Genomic DNA, 19605 nt, shown 5'->3' on the forward strand with positions numbered 1-19605 from the left:
ATCTAGTTTGACCAGATCTTAAATTTAGTATCCTTTTCTTGCCATTTCCGTTTTGTTTTTGTTGCTTTTCTTGCCATTTCCGTTTTGTTTTTGTTGCTTTTCTTTCGAAGGTTGGTGCGAAAAATCTAGTTGGTCAAATCTCTAGATAAGTTGGTCGCAAAAATTCTGGCAATTACTGTTGGAGTTCACAGCGGAAAAATCTCCATTGAAGTACAAGTTGTAGAAGATGAAAGAATTGTAGAGTGAGAAAGAGAGAGAAATTGTAACTAATTTTCTATCTCAAAATGTAAAATGTAAGATTGCAATTTGTTACAAATACAACCATCAATGGATTTATATACACCCAACTGTAAATGCTAACCAAATTCACTTCAAATGCTACCTAAACTCTAATGCAAATGAAACTAAAGTTATCATGAATTTGGATTACATTTCAACACCATCCATTGATCCATATTCAAAGTTAAAAATCAACAACACCAATTTGATCTCTCAAATTGATGAAGTGTTCAGTTTTGATCGCATTGGTTAGCACACCTGCAAGTTGCTTCTGAGTGCTATAGTGAACAATTTCTAGCATTTCATTCTAAACTTGATTGCGCAGGAAATATAATTTTGTTTCGATATGCTTGCTTCTCCCATACAACACTGAGTTCTTAGCAAGACTTATGAAAAATTTGTTCACTACAAAAAAGAAGCCCATTAGTGACGTGATTTCCATGCCACAAAGTAGAAAATCACGTCACAATACAAAAATTATGACGTGCACGTTTACACCGCAGGGGAGTGCGTGACAATTAAGTTGTGACATGATTTTCACGTCACTGATTAGTGAAGTGGAAATCACGTCGCAACATAATGCAAAAATCCCAACCACTTTTTCTGTTAAAGCAGTCAAGCTCGAAAAAAGCAGACAAGGCACAAAAAACGGAGACAGTTTGTGACGTGAAAGCCATGCCACAAGTTTGCGACGTGGAACCCACATCACTGATCAACGAATATTTTTTTCCATATCTGAATTTCATTTTGAATGTTGCGACGTGATACACATGCCACAAATTAATGACATGTATATCACGTTACTAAACTTATTATTTTTTTTAAAAAAAATTAATTATTATTAATAAACGGTTTTATTATTATTTCTTTTTCAATATTAATAAAAATATTTATTTAAATATAAAATAAAACATATAACATACTAATAAATAAAATATCCTACAAAACTAAAATTAAAAAATAATAAAATATATTAAAATTATAATATAATAATAAACAAAATATGAATTAAAGTTAAATTAAATATCCTACACAATTTCAAATAAAAATAAAATTAATCCTAAGGGTCTTTTGGGTCGGGAAAATCGTCAAGATTAATATCATCATCATTCTTTCCATCCATCGATGCACCACCAACTCCTACGTTTTCACCATACGTTTGACTACCGCTTCTTTGTTGGAATTGCATAAATGATCGTATTTGCTCCTCCATTTCTGCTCGCCTCTTCGCCATTGCCTCTATTTGCCGTTGTTGCTTCTCCATTTGGGCTTTTAGCGCCACCTTACGTTGTGCTGACTTGCGTCTCGCCTCAGTTAGCGCCAATTGTCTTATTATTTCCATCATTTGCGGTGTCAATTGTGTTAGACGTGACGATCCTTCCCCATCTCTAACTCTTTAAAATAAAGTTCTATCTCCACTTCTCAAACTACCCGCCAAATTTCCACCACTAAAAAAGCATCCATTAGGCCCTTTTCCACCAATGACTTCATTCCAAATATAAAAATCCACATCTGGATGAAGTGGCTCTGACTCTCTAGGAGTATATTAGGGATTACAAACCAAAAATTGTACAAGCAATGTTTGATAATCGTCCTACACATAAAATAAAAATATTAAGTATATAACTTAAATTAAAATATATTAAATAATAAAATAAAAATCAGTTGCCACGTGATTTTCATGCCACAACATCTCAGTTGCCACGTGAAAATCACGTCACAAAGTTGTCATTAAATATAACAAAAATTACGAATAATGAAAATTGAATAACTTACCAAAACTTTTTGTGTACGCTCGTCAACAAAATCACCCGATTTTTTTGTTTGAGTTTCTTTAACCAGCTCGACCATGAGTGGTTGTCTCCCCAACCTCTTAACCTAAATAATAAAGTTAACTTTAATTAAAAACATATAATTAATCAAAACATTACTTTAAAAAGTGGTAATAATTACCATGCGTTGAGAATCTTCGTTAGTACTTATACTTCCTACTACATTAAGGTGACCCTCTTTTTCATATGCAAATGACGTGTTAATTCCTCTGGATAACTAATTATACGTCTACATTCACATTTAAGACAAAGACACCTAACCCCCCTTCGCTTCGACAACATTCGTGAGAAAATGCCCACGTGATAAACCCATCAACTCCTTATATGAATTTGGATTTAGGTGCACGTCTTCATGGTTCCAATATATCATACATCTAACAACGATAGTACATATAATATTCTATACTGCACATTTGTACAATCATACAATTTCACAAGTTCACGTGGTTAGGGACAATATTTCTTGTAGTGGTTGTCAATCATCATTTTAAAACAGCTTGAACTTTAGTTCCTGCAGCAAATAGATAGTTATTTTTATATCCAAAACATAAAAAATGTATTTTATCCCCTGTAATGTTAGCGAATTTTGATTTACACCCCTCATAAGCGAGCCTGCGCAGATTTTGCTTTATATTCTTTCATTTGTAACATAGTTAGGTTATGGGGTTTCGGGGATTTTTGCTCCCAAACATCATCACTCTCATTTTTAGGTTAGATTAGGTTAGAAAACATCTATGGAGTTTGCATTTGGATGATTGGAGGTGGATTGATCGTCGAACGGAGCTGACAAACTGGGAGATCTTCGGTTCATTTATCTTCCTCTTTGTGTTTTCTCTTATAGTTGAGTTTTGTGTATGTATTTACTTTGAACTTATGTATATTTGTCGCCCATGGCATTATATGAAACTTGCTTTACAAATCTTTGTTGGTATTGTCTTAGATTTTTTCCTCTGTGCTCGGGATTCAGGTTTCCTTAGAGATAAACTTCTTGAATCCTTATCTAGGATGATTATTTGTTAGTTTTTGAACTCTAGAGATAGATTTGGAGCTAATAATCCGTATGGGTGTCGAAGCTTAATGCTTCCGTGTTAGTTGTGTCGGTTGAGAGATCATCGATACGATTGATATGGATGTCTGTTGCGTTATTGAGGTGTGCTGAGAGATCGTCGCTGATATGATATAGTATTCCTCTCTACTTTGGGTTAGAAATGACTTAGGGTGTGAGCGATACCATATGACGTTGACGAGTATCGTACATTGAGTATAACCGGTCGATAAGTTTAAGTTTGTGAGAAGTAGATTGTATGCAATGCCTGATAAATCTTATCTTTCCTAAGAATGAATTCTTTTGTGTTGATATTTACTTATCCTTTTTTATACTTTTGTTCATTCAAACCCGAGTTCGAAACCATATAAACCGTTGAATGGAATTCTATACCATTCTATGTGGACACGATAATTCCTGGATAAATATTTTCAAATCTTTTGTTGTTTGCCGTTATGCCTGCTTCAACAGGATGGCAGGCAAACCCAAACCTGCGGGGCCCACTCGACCCGACCCTGAGTTAACGGGTGAAAACCCAAGTTGACTGGGTTCAGGTTCAGGTGCTACCCGATATTTCAGGTGCGGGTTTGGGAAGCCTGAAACCCGCGGCCGAAACCCTAAATCACACCCGCTTATTTTTTAGACTCATTTCCTGCTTATTTCTATTATCTCCGCATATAGCATTTATTATTGACTCTGCAATATATATATATATATATATATATATATATATATATATATATATATATATATATATATATATATATATATAATTATAATATATTATAAAGGATCCCTAGAGGACTGTTTAAAGAATAATTTATTTTATGCATTATGTATTGATCAAAGAATGATTATTCTTTGAAGATTGATAAGAAATAACTATTCTGTCTCCATTAATCAGAAAAGTATCAATGAGGAATTCACGGATTCTATAAGAATTGCATCAATCATAATAAAGAATCCCTGAAGGATTGTATCAATAATATTTAAGAGTCCCAGAAGGTTTGTATCATTAATATTAAAAAATACAAAAAGAAAATATTATAATTTTTATTAATAGAATATTTGTGATTGAAATCCTCAATAACTACTTAAAAAAAATTCGTGATTGTAAATTTATTAATATTTAAAAATATATATTTCATAACTAAATGTTATTATTTTTTTATAAATTACTGATGGACAAAATTAATGTGATTAATTTAATATTTGTTTTATAACGAATGTTATAATTTTGTAACTATTTTATTAAGAATGACAATTATTTATTTGATAATTAAAGATTATCAATTTGTGTTATTGTTATTAGTGTGTTTTGTAAAAATATAAATAAAACAAATCGCCCAAATATAAAATGAACTTTTTCGGTATGTTAGATATATATTTTTTTAAAATTTTATATTATAAAGATAATTATTAATGGTGATTTGATTGAATAAATTATTTTCTCAAAAATAATGCATTTAATAATATATATATATAAATATATATATATATATATATATATATATATATATATATATATATATATATATATATATATATATATATATATATATATATATATATATATATATATATGAAGGATAGAAAAACACTTAGAAAGGGGGGGGGGGGGGGGGTTTGAATAAGTGTAATCTTAAAAACTTGAACGATAGAAACAATATGCACAGTTATTTTTATCCTGGTTCGTTGTTAACTAAACTACTCCAGTCCACCCCCACGGAGTGATTTACCTCACCTGAGGATTTAATCCACTAATCGCACGGATTACAATGGTTTTCCACTTAGTCCGCAACTAAGTCTTCCAGAGTATTCTGATCACAACTTGATCACTCCAGGAACAACTGCTTAGATACCCTATAAGACTTTCTAGAGTTTCCTGATCAACACGATCACTCTAGTTACAACTTAGTGTAATCAATAAGAGTATTACAATGCTTCTTAAAAGCTATAATCACAACTGTGATATTTCTCTTAACGTTTAAGCTTAATCTCACTAATATATTACAACAGCAATGTAGTGAACTTTGATGAAGATGAAGTTTCTGAGCTTTGATTTGAACAGCGTTTCAGCAAGTCTTTCAGAATTGGTAACCTTGCTTCTCATCAGAACTTCATATTTATAGGCGTTTGAGAAGATGACCGTTGAGCGCATTTAATGCCTTGCGTGTTCCGTACAGCTTTGCATTTAATGTTTCACGCTTTTGTCAACTACCTCGAGCCTTGTTCACGCTGTGTCTACTGACGTTGCCTTTAATAGCTTCCAACATTCCTTTTGTCAGTCAGCGTAGCCTGCCACTTGTACTTTCTTCTGATCTGATGTTTGAATATAATATTTGAATGTCATCAGAGTCAAACAGCTTGGTGCTTAGCATCTTCTTGTCTTCTGACCTTGAAGTGCTTCTGAGCGTGATACCATGAGAACTTCAGTGCTTCTGCTTCTGATCTCAAGTTCTTCTGATGCTTTCATAGACCCATGTTCTGATTCTGCCTTGACCATCTTCTGATGTCTTGCCAGACCATGTTCTGATGTTGCATGCTGAACCTTCTGAGACAAAGCTTCTGAGCGCTGATTTGTGCATACTCTTTATATATTTCCTGAAAGGGAATTTGCAATGTATTAGAGTACCACATTATCTCACACAAAATTCATATCCTTGTTATCATCAAAACTAAGAATATTGATCAGAACAAATCTTGTTCTAACAATCTCCCCTTTTTGAATGACAAAAACATATATAAATGATATGAATTTGCGATCAGAAAGAGCAGCCGGCTAAAGACAAATTACACAGCTATAGCATAAGCATGTGAATATGTCTCCCCCTGAGATTAACAATCTCCCCCTGAGATGAATAATCTCCCCCTGAAATAAATACTCGAAGAACTTTAATAATAAAAGACTTCCCTGATTATTTCGGTAGAGACGATCACATAAGCTTCTGCCTTCAGAGAATTCATAGCTTCTGACTTCTGCTTCCATTGGACAGCTTCAGAACTTGAATTTCTTTAGATCCCTAGAACACTCATAGCTTCTGATTCCTGCTTCCATTTAGGACAGCTTCAGAACTTGAATTTCTTTGATCTTCAGAACATTCACAGCTTCTGATCTCTGCTTCCCTCGGATAGCTTCAGAGCTTTGAATTTCTTCTTACATCACTTCATGCTAGATTGTATCAGAACATTGTTGAATGTACCAGAGCATCATCAGAGCATCTCTACATCCTGAAATGTTACAGAACAAAACTAAATGACAAAAGTCAGCATGAATGAGTTAGAACATAAAATGTGTATCAGAACACAAAATATGTATCAGAGCCATATATGCCATATAGAATATATCAGATCCAATAGACAATGTATCAGAGCAAATAGTCAATGATTTGGATCATATTCTTTTATCAGAATTATCAGAAATTCTGATCATTCTTCCTTCTTGCTTCTGATTCTGAAGCTTCCTAGCACTCAGCTTGCTTCAAGAATCCAAGAGCTTGATTCATTTTGTTGCTTCTTGTGTTGATCTTGAATCTTTGATTCCTGCAACAACAACACTTAAAAACATAGAACTTAACAAGTTCTGTTAGTAGTGTAGGGACTTTCTTCCCGGTAACTGATAAAATTAATCAGATCATTTATCACCATTTTCTCCCCCTTTTTGTCATAACATCAAAAAGCATAAAAGATTCAGATGTAAAGCAAGAGACAAAAGGAATGAAACAGAACAACTTTTTCATTGATTTGAATAACTTGATTACAAGAGAGATATGCAGATAAGCAGATGCAATCAAACAAAGAAAACTACAAGGACTCAAAGACTATAACCCTAGCTTAGACAGAATCTTAGCTAACATATTATGAATCCCTGCGATGTCCTCAGATTGTCTAGCCATGAAAGCTTGAATCGCTGCATGCCTGCCCAGACTGGACTCCAAGGAGTAAGTGAGGGACAGTTCACAGATAGAGAGCTAATGTCTCAAATGGGACTTTCCCTAAACATAGAAGTTAAGAACATGATGCTTAACTTCATCCAATATCTCAAGAAAGTCTTCTTCCTTTGGGTTAATGTTGATAACATCATCACAAAGGAGATCTGACTTGAGACTTCTTGGAATCTTGAAAGATCCGTCTTGAAATCTATGTCGGCAACCCCTGAGATTTGTTTCTCAATCTGGAACCACACAGTCCTTCCAACTTTCTTGTTCAAAAAGAACAACCACCCTTGAGCTTTAGACTTCGCATCTGGTTTGAAACCGAAAGCGTCCAAGTTATCGCCGTCCACCGGGTTCATGAAGGATGTTAGGTTGAGCATGAATAATCTAGGGTTTATATGAAATGCAGAGAATGGGAGAGAGATAGAGAAAAAAGAATGAAACGACTGAGGAATATAAAGAAAAAGAAATGAAGAAAGGCATTTAATGTTGCGTGACGCGAGGGAGATAATTATGACAAAGGAAGTGATTAGCACAGTTACCTAAGTAGGCGTCCCCTCAACTGCACGCATGCTTATCCAGAAATAGTGAACACGTGTTTACCATCCGGATAGCCAGTTACAGCTATTTTGCTTTTAAAGAGATTCTGAATCAACTTAGACAATGAAACGTTAGTAATAACTGAATCATAATTTCTAATTGATTTCAATCAGAACTTCTTAAAAAAAATATCCAATGTCATTTCAGAAGATACTCATACATAAGATCTAATCATCTTCTCATTCTGGGCATAAATCCATACTGATATTCTTCAGAATGAACTTAAACCTATCTTCAGCAAGGGGTTTTGTAAATATATCAGCCCATTGATGGTCTGTATCCACAAAGTTTAAAGATATAATACCCTTCTGAACATAGTCCCTTATGAAATGATGTTTAATCTCAATATGTTTAGCTTTTGAATGTAAAATAAGATTCTTAGATAAACATATAGCAGAAGTATTATCACAGAAGATAGGAATTTTACTCTCATATATCTGATAATCTTCCAGCTGACTTCTCATCCAGAGCATTTGTGTGCTACAACCAGCAGCAGCAACATATTCTGCTTCTGTTGTTGAGAGGGCAATAGTAGCTTGCTTCTTGCTGTACCATGAGATCAGATGACTTCCAAGAAATTGACAACTTCCAGAAGTATTTTTCCTTTCAATTCTATCTCCAGCATAGTCAGCATCACAAAATCCTACTAAGTTGTAATCTTTTGATCTTCTGTAAACTAAACCAACATTAGTAGTACCTTTCAGATACCTCAGAATTCTCTTAACCGCAGTTAAATGAGATTCTCTCGGATCTGATTGGAATCTAACACACAAGCAAACACTGAATAGAATGTCAGGTCTAGAAGCAGTTAGGTATAGAAGAGATCCAATCATACCTCTGTACAACTTCTGATCTACCTTCTTTCTTACCTCATCCTTACCTAGGACACAAGTTGGATGCATAGGAGTTTTGGCTTCTTTGCTTTCAGAAAGATTAAACTTCTTCAGAAGTTCTTTCACATACTTCGTTTGATGAACATAGGTTCCATCGGAAGTTTGGTTGATTTGAATCCCAAGGAAATACTTGAGTTCTCCTATCATGCTCATTTCAAATTCAGCCTGCATAGACTCAGCAAACTCCTTTCCAAGTGTAGCATTAGATGTTCCAAAGATAATATCATCAACATATATTTGACAAATTAAAATATCCTTTTTAAATGTTTTACAAAAGAGAGTAGTGTCCACTTTTCCTCTAGTGAAATCATTTTCCAGAAGGAAAGAACTCAAACGTTCATACCAAGCTCTGGGAGCTTGTTTCAATCCGTATAATGATTTCTTTAATTTAAAAACATGATTTAGAGACATAGAGTCTTCAAAACGAGGAGGTTGGTGAACATACACTTCTTCATCTATATAACGATTTAAGAAGGCACTCTTAACATCCATCTGATAAAGAGTGATGTTGTGTTGAGTGGCAAAAGAAATTAATAGACGAATAGATTCTAACCTGGCCACTGGTGCAAAGGTTTCTGTGTAGTCAATCCCTTCTTGCTGACTATAACCTTGAGCAACCAGTCTGGCTTTGTTTCTTACCACTTCTCCCTTCTCGCTTAGCTTGTTTCTGAACACCCACTTAGTGCCAATGATGTTAAATCCTTTTGGTCTAGGAACCAAGTCCCATACGTCATTCCTTGTAAACTTATTTAGTTCTTCTTGCATGGCAATTATCCAGTCAGGATCTTCTAGAGCTTGATCAACAGAAGTTGGCTCTATCAAATAAACAAGACCTAATTGATATTCTGCATTGTTCTTAAGGAATGCCCTTGTTCTGATGGGATCATCTTTCTTTCCAAGGATCACATCTTCTGAATGAGCTGAGGCAAGTCTAGGTGATCTTCTGACAGTTGGTTCTTCAGAAATCCTAAGATTCTCTAAAGAAGCAGAAACTTGATCTTCTGATCTATTGCTTCTGAGACTGCCAGCTTCTGCAGCTTTGCTTCTTGGTTCTGCTGCTTCTGATATATCAATATCAAAATCTGCAAAATTCTCAAACTGCTTTGGTTTTTCAAGACCAAGCTTATCATCAAACCTGAGATTGATTGATTCTTCCACAATCAAGGTTTCGGTATTGTATACTCTGTAGCCTTTAGAGCGTTCAGAATATCCAAGAAGGAAACACTTTTGTGCTTTAGAATCAAACTTACCAAGATGATCTTTAGTATTCAGAATAAAGCATACACATCCAAAAGGATGGAAATATGAAATGTTGGGCTTTCTGTTCTTCCACAATTCATAAGGAGTCTTATTTAGAATAGGTCCGATAGAGATTCTATTATGAATATAGCATGCAGTGTTAATTGCTTCTGCCCAGAAATGCTTAGCCATATTGGTTTCATTGATCATGGTTCTGGCCATTTCTTGGAGAGTTCTATTCTTTCGCTCTACAACTCCATTTTGTTGTGGAGTTCTAGGACAAGAGAAATCATGGGCAATACCATTTTCTTTGAAGAACTCCTCAAAGAATCTGTTCTCAAATTCGCCACCATGATCACTTCTGACCTTTATGATTTTACACTCTTTCTTAGATTGAATCTGAGTGCAGAATTCAAAGAACACTGAATGAGACTCATCCTTGTGTTTTAAGAACTTTACCCATGTCTAGCGGCTATAATCATCAACGATGACTAATCCATATTTCTTCCCTCTGACAGATGCTGTTTTGACAGGGCCAAACAGATCAATATGCAAGAGTTCTAACGGCCTTGAGGAAGAAACAACATTCTTAGACTTGAATGCAGGTCTGGAGAAGTTGCCCTTCTGACATGCTTCACAAAGAGCATCTGATTTGTATTTCAGATTTGGGAGTCCTTTGACCAGATTTAGTTTGTTAATCTGAGAAATTTTTCTCAAACTAGCATGTCCTAATCTTCTGTTCCAGACCCATTGCTCTTCAGAAACAGACATAAGACAAGTCACCTTCTGATTCTTAAGATCCTGAAGATCTGTCTTATAAACGTTGCTCTTTATCTTGCCTGTAAATAGGATTGAGCCATCCTTCTGACTTACAGCCTTGCAAGACTTTTGATTAAAGATTATGTCATAACCATTGTCACTTAATTGACTTATGGACAATAAGTTATGCGTTAATCCTTTTACAAGAAGTACATTAGTTATGGAAGGAGAGTTACCAAACTTTATAGTTCCAGAGCCAATGATTTTTCCCTTTTGATCTCCTCCAAACTTGACTTCACCACCTGGTTTAAGCACCAGGTCTTGGAATGTAGACCTTCTTCCCGTCATGTGTCGCGAGCACCCAGAGTCCAGGTACCATGACATCTTGCTGTTTGTCCTCTTTTCTGCATAGGATATCTGCAACAGAAATTATCTTCTCCTTAGGTACCCACAATTTCTTGGGTCCTTTTCTGTTAGTTCTCCTCAAGTTCTGATTGAACTTGGGTTTAGCAAAATGTTTAACAGGAGGAACAGTATGATACTTCTTATTCTGAGATTCATGATATTTCTTAGGTTGTGTCACATGCTTCTTGGTGTGTGTTATGTGAAAACTCAGTGCATGTGATGTGTGCTTAATATCATGGGAGTGGCCAAATTTAAATTGGTTATATAGAGGCTTGTATGATATTTTCATATCATCCACAGATTCAAGCTTGTATGGGATTTCACCCTCATAACCAATGCCAACTCTTTTGTTTCCAGACACAGCATATATCATAGAAGCAAGTTGACTTCTGCCTATGCTTCTAGATAGAAATTTTCCGAAGCTCAAGTCATATTCTTTCAGAATATGATTCATGCTAGGAATGGCTTTTTCTGTTTCAAAAGGAGATCCACTATTTTTGGATAGATTTAAAACTTTTTCCTTCAGTTCAGAATTTTCCAATTCCAGCTTCTTAGTTTCAAATTCAAATTGCTTTTTCATCTTTTTGTATTTGATACTAAGATGAGCTTTGAGTTCTAGAAGTTCTATTAAACTGGAAACTAACTCTTTTCTAGATAGTTCAGAAAATACCTCTTCAGAATCTGATTCTGATGTATATTCTGATCCGTCATCTTCTGTCGCCATCAGCGCAAAGTTAGCCTGCTCATCTTCCGAGTCTGATTCATCTTCTAACTCATCCCAGGTTCCCATAAGACCTTTCTTCTTATGAAACTTCTTCTTGGGATTTTCCTTCTGAAGTTTTGGGCACTCATTCTTATAGTGTCCTGGCTCATTGCATTCATAGCACATGACCTTCTTCTTGTCAAATCTTCTGTCATCAGAAGATTCTCCATGTTCAAATCTCTTTGAACTTCTGAAGTCTCTGAACTTCCTTTGCTTGCTCTTCCAGAGTTGGTTTACCCTTCTGGAGATCATGGACAGTTCATCTTCTTCTTCAGATTTTGATTCTTCAGGGTCTTCTTCTCTAGCCTGAAAAGCGTTAATGCATTTTTTAATATTAGATTTTAATGCAATAGACTTACCTTTCTTTTGAGGCTCATTTGCATCCAGCTCTATTTCACGGCTTCTCAAGGCACTGATAAGCTCTTCCAAAGAAACTTCATTCAGATTCTTAGCAATCTTGAATGCAGTCACCATTGGGCCCCATCTTCTGGGTAAGCTTCTGATAATCTTCTTTACATGATCAGCCTTGGTGTAGCCTTTGTCGAGAACTCTCAATCCAGCAGTCAGAGTTTGAAATCTTGAAAACATCTTTTCAATGTCTTCATCATCCTTCATCTTGAAGGCTTCATACTTCTGGATTAGAGCAAGAGCTTTGGTCTCCTTGACTTGAGCATTTCCTTCATGGGTCATTTTCAATGACACATATATATCATAGGCAGTTTCCCTGTTAGATATCTTCTCATACTCAGCATGAGAGATAGCATTCAGCAAAACAATCCTACATTTATGATGATTCTTGAAAAGCTTCTTTTGATCATCATCCATTTCTTGCCTTGTAAGCTTTACGCCACTAGCATTTACTGGATGTTTGTAACCATCCATCAGAAGATCCCATAGATCAGCATCCAGACCAAGAAAGTAACTTTCTAGTTTATCTTTCCAATATTCAAAGTTTTCACCATCAAATACTGGTGGTCTAGTATAACCATTGTTACTATTGTATTGCTCATCAGAGCCAGATGTAGATGCAGATGTATTTGTTGTATTTGTTGATTCACCAGCCATCTTTTACTGAAGCGTTTTTCTCTTCCTGAATCTTTTCTAAACACGGTTAAGTGCTTGCACCTTAGAACCGGCGCTCTGATGCCAATTGAAGGATAGAAAAACACTTAGAAAGGGGGGGGGTTTGAATAAGTGTAATCTTAAAAACTTGAACGATAAAAACAATACGCACAGTTATTTTTATCCTGGTTCGTTGTTAACTAAACTACTCCAGTCCACCCCCACGGAGTGATTTACCTCACCTGAGGATTTAATCCACTAATCGCACGGATTACAATGGTTTTCCACTTAGTCCGCAACTAAGTCTTCCAGAGTATTCTGATCACAACTTGATCACTCCAGGAACAACTGCTTAGATACCCTCTAAGACTTTCTAGAGTTTCCTGATCAATACGATCACTCTAGTTACAACTTAATGTAATCAATAAGAGTATTACAATGCTTCTTAAAAGCTATAATCACAACTGTGATATTTTCTCTTAACGTTTAAGCTTAATCTCACTAATATATTACAACAGCAATGTAGTGAGCTTTGATGAAGATGAAGTTTCTGAGCTTTGATTTGAACAGCGTTTCAGCAAGTCTTTCAGAATAATTTAGTTCAGAATTGGTAACCTTGCTTCTCATCAGAACTTCATATTTATAGGCGTTTGAGAAGATGACCGTTGAGCGCATTTAATGCCTTGCGTGTTCCGTACAGCTTTGCATTTAATGTTTCACGCTTTTGTCAACTACCTCGAGCCTTGTTCACGCTGTGTCTACTGACGTTGCCTTTAGTTCCTTTTGTCAGTCAGCGTAGCCTGCCACTTGTACTTTCTTCTGATCTGATGTTTGAATATAATATTTGAATGTCATCAGAGTCAAACAGCTTGGTGCTTAGCATCTTCTTGTCTTCTGACCTTGAAGTGCTTCTGAGCGTGATACCATGAGAACTTCAGTGCTTCTGCTTCTGATCTCAAGTTCTTCTGATGCTTTCATAGACCCATGTTCTGATTCTGCCTTGACCATCTTCTGATGTCTTGCCAGACCATGTTCTGATGTTGCATGCTGAACCTTCTGAGACAAAGCTTCTGAGCGCTGATTTGTGCATACTCTTTATATATTTCCTGAAAGGGAATTTGCAATGTATTAGAGTACCACATTATCTCACACAAAATTCATATCCTTGTTATCATCAAAACTAAGAATATTGATCAGAACAAATCTTGTTCTAACAATATATATATATATATATATATATATATATATATATGTATATATATATATATATATATATATATATATATGTATGTATATATATATATATATGTTTAATTTTCTGATGAACGATATTTATTTTCTTTTATTTCAAATTTGTTTATTAAGTGATATTTGTAGAATCATTTTTGTACTCTAAATTCTATATACATAAAGCTTAAGAAAATGTAGTAACGTACTTTAAGTACTACGTGATTATTATCAAAATTTACAAACTTATTATTTTTATTTAGATGTCAAAATTATAATTAAATTATATATCATCTATTTTTAAAAATATAATTAATATAAATAATTTTATTATTTACTATGGATTGAAATAAAATAGAAGAATATAATTATATGTATTAATGTAAACCATAAATTTACAGATCACACTTAAGTATATTGTTGGCAAAATTGGTTGGGTCATCTAGGATGTATTATGATGCGAAAATTAGTATTGAAGAACCAGAAGTTTCTTCAATCCAATAAATATGTGTGTTTTCAAAGAAAAATTTGAGAAATTGAAATTTAATGACATTAATTATTTTCTCAACTCACAACCAGTAGTTTGTGAAATTATTTTCTCAACTAATTAGACTAAGATCTAGTTTTCTAGATTATTTTTAGAAATTTCTATATAAGTATCACATATATTATTAAAATTGATATTGAATATCATGTAATATATAATCATAAAAAGAAAATGGACCTGAAGATCCATTCTTTAGATGTCTAAAGTTAATTATATGGTTGATACTTATGAGGTCATCAATTCTAAATTATATATTTGAAACACCTTAATTATGGTATTAAAATATTTATTCGCATCAAGCCAACAAGATACTATATCTTAGTCCTCCCTAATTTATTCTAATACTTCTCCTCAAATATAATACATTAAGATGAGTCATGAAAAAATATTGGAAAAATATAATTAATACGAATTTCAATTTTGAGGATATAATTTGAGCAAATAATAAAATATTTGATTGCAGCTCAGTAGGCTGATAACACTTGATAAATTAAATTTCCCAATATTAGGGGGGAGAATTGAAGGAGTGAAAAACACTTAGAAAGGGGTGATTGAATAAGGGTTCTTTCTCAAAATGGTAGATAAAAATAAATAACACAATTATTTTTATCCTGGTTTGTTGTTTACTAAACTATTCCAGTCCACCCCTAACAAGGTGCTTTACCTCAATTGGGGATTTAATTCACTAATCAAACTGATTACAACGGTTCTCCACTTAGATACCCTCTAAGTCTTATAGAGTATTCTGATCACACCTTGATCACTCTAGGAAATCCTTTTTACAATCAATGTAAAACAAATATTACAAGAGATTCAAATGCTTCTTAGTAAGCTATAATCACAAAGTGATTTTTCTTTTAAGTTTAAGATCTAACACTCACTAAAATATTACAAAGTTGTGAGGTTGAAGATGAAGTTCTTCTTTGCTTTTGTGTGATTTCAGTTTGACAGTGTTTTGGTTCTTTTGCGCAAGAGTTGTGTTGCTGCTTCTGAATCAGAACTTCTATATATAGGCGTTGAGGAAAAGTGACCGTTGGGAGCATTTAATGCTTTGCGTGAATAGTACACTGCTGCATTTAATGTTTCACACTTTTGTCAACTACCTCAAGCCATGCTTCAGCTGCTTTGACTGGCTTTGCCTTTTGTAGCTTCTAACGTTCCTTGTGTTAGTCAGAGATTTGACGTTATAGCCTTTTCATCTTGTACTTGCTTCTGGACTCAGAATATGTTGAATAAACATTTAAATATCAGAGTCTTCAGCTTTGGTGCAGATGCAACTTCTGTCTTCAGACTTTATAAGTGCTTTGAGCATGATACCATCAGATCTTCAGAGCTTTGCTTCTAACTGTCATCTTCTGATGCTTTCAAGATCATGTTCTGAATTCTGCAGGACCATCTTCTGATGTCTTCCAGACCATGTTCTGATGAAGCCATCCAGATCTTCTGGGTCAGAGGTTCTGAACGCTGATTTTGTGCATACTCTTTAAGACTTTTCCTGAAATGGAAAACGTGAATTATTAGAGTACCACATTCTCTTATACAAAATTCATATAATAATGTTATCATCAAAACTAAGAATATTAATCAGAACATTTCTTGTTCTAACAATCTCACGCTTTTTGATGATGAGAAAAACATACAGAATTGATATGAATTTGTATCCAGAATATCAGATGAAAAAGACGATACACAGATATAACATTAAAGCATATTAAATAGAGTGTGCGAATATGTCTCCCCTGAGATTAAAAATCTCCCCCTGAAATTAATACTAGAAGATTTTATAAATAAAAGACTTCCCTGAGTATTTTTCCATTTCAGTTGAGACTTTCAGGTTGAACTTTAAACTTCAGATGATTCAGAGCTTTACTTCAGAGCTTCCATTGGACAGCTTCAGAGCTTTGAATCTTTCTTTAAGAGCACTTGACTTTATCAGAGCTTTAAGAAGGATTGCTTGAATTAGAGCAATTAGAGCGTAGCTTGTATCAGAGATTGAAATTTCTTGTATAAGAGTATATCTTCTTTTTTATCTTGAAACTTCTTGTATCAGAGCTATCAGAACATTAAGCTTGATTGCTTCAACTCTTTGAGAAATTTTCTTCAGATGCGTTTCTCCCCTTTTTGAAGTTGTTCAAAGTATCACATTCCTGCAAAACTATCAGAGACAGAAAACTTGCAATATAATAGTTAGCAATGTTGAGACTTAAGCCCATCAAGTGGTGTTATAAATCAATTCAATTTGCACGCTTCTCCCCCTTTTTGTCATAACATCAAAAAGTATAAAAGATTCATATGAAAGACACACAGAGTGAAGAAAGAAATATATTTCATTGATTAAATCACAAGGGAGTACAAGCAGATGCAAAACAAACAGATGCAAAAAAACAAGAAAGCTAACTAAGACATAAGACACAGATAACGACTGGTTAAGCTTAGAGGCTAAAGCTTCCAGAAGGTTCTTAATCTCAACAGAGTCTTCAGCTTGCTTCTTGGAGGATTCTTCCTGTCTCTGCATCCAAGTTCTGAATTCCTCATTAGTTTCATCTTGCTTGTCCAGAAGACTGAACACGTAAGCTTGATTCACTTGAAGTTCCTTCAGAGTGTCCATCAACACAGAAGTAGAAGGATCAACAGTAGAAGTAGGAACATCAGAAGCTGGAATCATCTGATTTTCAGCAATTGGTTCCTCTTCAACAGGAATCTCTTTATCTTGTTGCTCTTTAGCAACTTGTTGCTCTTCTTCAGGTTCTTCTTCTGGAGGATACTCAATCTTAGGATACACCAAATCAGGATACTCTTCCAGACGGTTCTCCCGGAACCAGTCAAACAGAGTCTTAAAGTCTCCAGTCAGAATTGAAAACGGATAAGGAGTCCAGACAACCAGAGGCAAAGGATTATCCACTTCCATTTCATCAATGAAGGGAGCTTCTTACAGAGGCTTCCAGTCAGAAATTGGATGAGAGTAGATGCCAGCAATATACTCCAATGCTAGTCCAGCAGGACTAGGAGCAGCAGCTAGACAATCCTTCTGGAGGTTCAGAAACTCTGCCTGCACATCTTGAGCAAAAGCTTTCCAAAGCTTTTCAGCAGCCACATGATTCAGATTGGAGTCATGGGCAACCTTCAGATAATCTAACCCTATGCATACCTTATATTTTAATAATTCAAAACGTACATCAACAGAAGGTTTAGGAGGGTTGGTTCTGAAACTGGTTTTTGGATTAAAGGGGTTGGAAACAGAATATGGTTCAGAGGCTCTATCAAACAAAGAAGTGTTTGAAGAGGATGGAGGAGGAGAGGATTCAGCTTTGTTGTCAGAGTCTGCGACTATAACAACATGGTCAGAAAAAATGGATGGAGAAGAGGGGTCAGAAATTGGTGAGATTGGTTTAGGAATAGAGGTGGTTGGTTGATTGGTGGAGAATATATTTTCTGGTGGAATTGGTGGGAAAATGACATTTAGTGGTTTGGGGTTTAGAATTGGTTCAGAATGAAGTGGGCGTTTTCCTTTTGTGGTGGTGGAAGAAAATGGAATTTCAGAAGATGGTGGTATTTTCTGGGAGGGAAGGTCAGAAGAAGATTGTAAACTAGAGGTGTCTACATTGTCAATGTCTTCTATTAACTTCTGAAACTGTTCAGAAGTTCTGGGAATTTTGAGAGATTCTGTTGATACTTGTTCAGAACTATTTACAGGTACAGAGTCAGAGATAACAATACTTGAAGGTTTCTTCTGCTTCTTCGTTTTCTTCTCTTTATTCTTCTTATCCTTCTTGATTAAATCATCCAAAGATGGAAGAGTTCTTCCACGAATCCAAGCAGGATCATCTTCTGATTGGTCTCTTACACAGGACTCCAGATAGAGTTGGATAGATTCTGACAGTTCTTCCTTGAAAAACAGAGGGAAATCAACAACTGGATTTCTTCTGGTCAGAATATCAGGAATCACTGTTGGAGTAGAAATCACTTTTCCAATCAAATGCATTCTCCTCATAGTGTGGGTAGTTAGAGTACTCCCACTAACAGTAGTCAGATCTTGAAGGAGACACCTGCTCTCAGAGTATCAATCAGATCACTCTCAGTCAGAATGTCTGATATCAGCCTTCCCATAGGGATGGTATTCTTCTTTATCTTGGGATATTTCAGACGTTCTGCTTCTCTTGATTCTTTCACATGAGTCCCCAGATGATGGAACAGAACATGAGGCAAGTTGATTCTCATTCCCTTTCCAATGCAGTACAGAAGGAACTACTGATCTTGACTGATATAGGTCGTAGAAACAATTGATTTTCTATGGTTGAGAGATCCCAGAATGATCTTTTCCCAAACTCTGTAAGAAGGCTTCAGATCCGTGGAGTGAGGTGAACCTTTTCCAGAAGTAAATATTTCTGGATAAACTGTTTCCCAATTAGTTCTTCCAGGAAGAGCACCAGTTATTCCACCCAAACCTTGGAGATTAAATAACTCACTACACCAAAAATGACTTTTACTAGCGCAACTTAGACATCGCTTTTTTCCAAAAGCGCTGCTATAAGTTAAACAAAAAATAAAACACAAAAACTATTTACGAAAAAGAGTAAAAGCGCTACTAAAAGGCCTATCTTAGACATCGCTTTTTAAAAGTGCTGCTTAAAGACTACCTTAGGCAACGCTTTTGAAAAGGCCTACCTTAGACAACGCTTTTCCCAGAAGTGCTATTTAAAGTCATGTAAATTTTAAAAATAATATTCCCATATTAGCCAGCGCTTTTTCTCCAAAGCGCTGTCTTAGGCGAATTATATTGAAACTAAAAAATAGATTCTAATTACTCACTGTTACTTTCTCTCTATTATCGTTCTTCTTCTCTCCCAAACGAAAAACCATAGACTCAGGATTAACCCTAGAATCTCAACGAATTCGGAAAACCCTGACGAAAATTTCTTCTTCTGCTCAACCGCAAATTTCATATTTCTTCTCTCAAGAGAATTTCTTCTTCTGCACGGCCGCGAATTTAAAAATCGAACCCACAGTTGGGATTTTCAT

The sequence above is a fragment of the Vicia villosa genome, unplaced genomic scaffold (genome assembly GCF_029867415.1).
Source record: "Vicia villosa cultivar HV-30 ecotype Madison, WI unplaced genomic scaffold, Vvil1.0 ctg.000286F_1_1, whole genome shotgun sequence".
Classification (NCBI taxonomy): domain Eukaryota; kingdom Viridiplantae; phylum Streptophyta; class Magnoliopsida; order Fabales; family Fabaceae; genus Vicia; species Vicia villosa.